At 50.4% G+C, this 3,990-nt stretch overlaps 1 protein-coding gene across 2 annotated transcripts in view; it reads right to left on the reverse strand.

Moving 5' to 3' along the window:
* DYRK1B (dual specificity tyrosine phosphorylation regulated kinase 1B) overlaps nucleotides 1–520 on the reverse strand; it is a 33,733-nt gene extending 33,213 nt beyond the window's left edge. The window contains exon 1 of one of the 2 annotated variants that reach the window (XM_083455233.1): nucleotides 456–520. The gene's annotated coding sequence lies outside the window, so the exon portion shown is untranslated. Of the gene's footprint in view, nucleotides 1–2 lie in introns of both variants that reach the window. The other variant, XM_083455232.1, reaches the window with a different exon arrangement.
* Between the last annotated feature and the right edge of the window lie 3,470 nt (nucleotides 521–3,990).

Consider the following 3,990-nt stretch of genomic DNA (forward strand, 5'->3'; position numbering starts at 1 on the left):
ACCTGAGGAGGCGGCTGCGGCCCGCGGCGTGTTTCAAAGCTGGGGCTGAGGAGGAGAAGCGCGCTGGGGGCGGGGCGCGGCAGGCGGGCGGGTTGCGCCCCCACCCCCAGCGCAAGGGGCGTACTCCGGCGGCTGCTCCGGCGCCGGGATTTCCCAGTAATGCAACAAAAAATGGCGACCACAACAAACCGCCTCCGTTGCCGCCGCCGAGCGCATGCGCCCCGCCGGCGTGGCCACGTGAGGCAGCGGGCCGGGAGGGGGAGGGGGAAGAAATGGACGCGCGCCCGCGCGCGCTCTTTCTCTCTTCAGGAGCGCGTGCCTCTTTCCCTTTCGACGCTCCTCCCTCCCAAACGGGTGTGCGCATGCGCAAGTGTCTGCGGGCCGCCGTGTGTGTGTGTGTATGTGTGCGTCTCTATAACGCTCCTTCCCTCCACCCCACCCCGCGCCTCACTCACGTCCCTTTCCAGAATGGCAGCCGCGAAGCTTAGAGCCGTTCTCTTGCTCTACGTGACACAGAATGAGAGGGTAGAATTCTGGACCGTACCACTGCAGATTGAAAGGAAGGGGGTTGGTGTGGGTGCTCCCTATCGTTTCGTACAGCGGCGCAGTTAGGTAATGCTAAGGCTTCTGGGCGCAGTGGTCTTTTTACATCCCTCCACTCCTCTTTAGATGGCAGTGTGGATTACAGTACTCCAAAAACGTAGCAAGACAGTCCATCTGCATTTGGGGACCGTCCTCATTTTTACTGAGGGGTGCCCTAGATTTGTGCCCCAAAGCCGTTGAATGCTTTCCCAGAGGATAGTGGAGGGGGAGACTTAAGAGCAGAACAAATGGGCAATTTGAAACCTTTCTCCCCCAGTCCTTGGTGATATTTGGCCGTGGTAGAGCACCTGCTTTGAATGCAGAAGGCCCCGTGTGCAGTCCTTCCGCAGGCAGGGCTGGGGAAGCCTCTTAAGTTCCTTAGGATCACCTTCTGCATACCAGAGCAGTGTGCTGACATCACCTTGGTGGCATGGAGATGGTACTGCCGATAGCAGTATTTTAAGGAGCACCAACGATCAAAAATATTAGGCATTTGGATTTGTAGGTCAGGGAAGCATTTGAAATGACACCCTCCTCTCAGTTGGGGATGCTAACTGCATGGTGCAGCGCTTAACAGTCCTAATCCTGCTACATGTGGGAGACACCTACAAAGCAGCCCCTGCAATGGGAACTATCACTGGGTCAGGGGTTGGCAACCTAAGGCCCATGGGCCAGAAGCGGCCCATGGGGGTCGTTTAACTGGCCCATGAGCCTTCACAGACACTGGGAATCACGGGTGTGCTCTCTCATGCGCGATCCAGCCTACGGAGGGATATCCACTGGTGTGAACCAGCCCAGGCAAGGTAAACCATGCTGACCCCTGCGCTCTAGGTGCTATCCAGGCAGTACAGACTACAGGATGATGCTGTGATGCAACATTCCACAGCTCTGGAGAAGCTTCCTTCATATCCAGTACTGGGATGCTAGTCTAGGCTTAACATGCATAGTAAATTTCTAAATGCCTCATAGAATTTCATGTTTGTCCCATATACGCTACCAAAGATATGTAATAATCCAGGATTTTTAATGGGGCAGAGTGGTGCTGGTGTGTACTGAAACCATACCATCTAGGAATCATATCTGCCACCCAGCCCAAGAGAAACTACAGTCATCCACTTTTTTTAACACCACCATTAAATGTCCCTTCCCCATGCCCATCTATGTCTTGCCTTCAGGACAGAGACCCATCTGATTTTATATCGCGTCTTCACTGAGCCTGGAAACAAACTTAAAGAGATGAGTACTTTGGTCATCTCAGGATCCCCTGAGATGTAAAATGTCTTTTACAAGCATATGTATGCAAACTCAGATTTCTAGAGCTAACTCTCTGGTCAGTTTTACATAATGAATGTTGGCCATTATATTTCCTTACAGTGCAGTCATATTTCTCTTCTCTGTCTACCCCACACCTTGCCAGCCTCTATTTTTCCTCTTACGCCTAGTTGGGTCGTCTTCCTCAATTTAAAAACATATCCTAAACAACTTTTTTTAAATGGTGCTGATGTTGGGGTGTGACCCATTTTAGGCTGTGAACTGCCTGTAACTCCCAAGCTACCACTTGAAGATGAAGAGTACAGAAGCAGAACTCATCCTGGAATCCTAGAACTGTAGAGTTGAGATTTAAAGGTTCAACTAGTCCAACACCCTGCAATGCAGGAATATAAACTAGGCCATACATGACAGATTGCCACCCAACCGCTGCTTAAAGACCTCCAAGGAAAGAGCCCATCACCTCTCAGGAGTCTTCCGCATTCAAATGGCCCGCACAAAAATCTCCCTTCTTGTAACTTGGATGCATTGATTTGGGTTCTAGCTGCCAGTGCAGGAGAAAACAATCTTGCTCCATGTGACAGCCCTTTAGATGTTTGATGATGACTGTTATTTCTCTTCTCAGTCTCTTTGCCAGGCTGCTGTTGGCATCAGTCTGTCTTGAAAGAGAATGGAGTGGGCGTCCAGGGGTGAAATCAAACTGTTGGAGAGTCACAGCGTCTACTGTGGATGCAGAGACTGGTAACTTGCAACTGCTGCCTCCTGCAATGTTTTTGCTGTGTTAGCAGCACCAAAATGACCTCTCTTGGGTGCAAACCTGGGCAGTGTGTATGGAGGTCCTAGGCTGCTCAGAAGACAATCCCTCCCCCTCAGCCTTGCTGATGTAGTCCAAAGGAAAGCAGCACAATACATCAGGCACCAGCTTGGCTGCAGGAGTTGCTAGGAGGAGGCATACACCCTCCAACTGTCTGAGGGACTCCACTCTGTATTATGTAGGGTTTTACTCTTTAGCCTTTTCTTCTCCTCAAGATATTTCACAAGGCAGCGGAGGTGTAGGATCAGAGTTTCCTTCTCCTAGATGGGCTACCTTCCCAGGTTGACGAGCCCCATGTTCCTTCACTTCCCTCTACTGCCCGTGCAGAAACCACCTTGTTGACCATTGGGCCCACTATTGGTCTTGTCCACTCAATCTGCTGAAGCCTGTCTTCACATGCAGGGCAAGTCCCATACCCACTGAAGGCTGGAGATCCAACAACTACCCTCATTTGGTTTAGCCGTTCCCCAGGGTGTGGTTACTGGCATACGCTGGCAGCTTCTAGGAGCCACAGGTGAGAACACAGTGCAGGGTGGGGACCAAAGACAGACAAACTACCCCAGAAGGCGCATGTGTGGCCCACCAGAGGTACTATCCCTCCTCTAACACCCCATACACCCTTACCTAGTTCCCTCAGCTGCTCCTCATAAGGCTTGGTTTCCAGACCCTTGGATCATCTTGGTGACTCTCCTCTGTACACCTTCCAGCTTGTCAGTATCCTCTTTAAACTGTGGTGCCCAGAACTGGACACAGTACTCCACACGTGGCGTGACCAAAGAATAATAGAGCAGTATTATGACTTCCCTTGATCTCGAAACTATACTTCTGTTCATGCAGCATAAGCTATGTGCTGCTGCATCACATTGTTGACTTGTGTTAAGCCTGTGCTCTACTAAGACTCCCTAGACCTTTTTCATACGTACTATTGGCAAGCCAAATATCCCCCATCTTATATTTGAGCAGCTGGTTCTTCCTGCTCAAGTGCAGAACCTTACATTTGTCCCTACTGAAATTCATTTTGTTAGTTTGGGCCCAGTTCTCCAATCTGTTAAGCTCATCTTGAATCCTGATCGGTATTCAGTGGCACTGGCTGCCCCTCCCAGTTTGGTGTCATCTGCAAATCTGATGAGCACCCCCTCAATTCCTTCATCCAAATCATTTATAAAGACATTGTACAACTACAGGCCCAGGACACAACCCTGCGGCACCCCACTTGTTACAGTCCTGTACCAAATACATATTTAAAGGAGAGACTTTTACAAGCTGCTACACTAATTCTGATCCTTGTTGATTATATGCAAGTCCACAAGCAAAACCAGTGCATA

Source organism: Podarcis tiliguerta (assembly GCF_965153285.1).
Source record: "Podarcis tiliguerta genome assembly, chromosome: 8".
Lineage (NCBI taxonomy): Eukaryota > Metazoa > Chordata > Lepidosauria > Squamata > Lacertidae > Podarcis > Podarcis tiliguerta.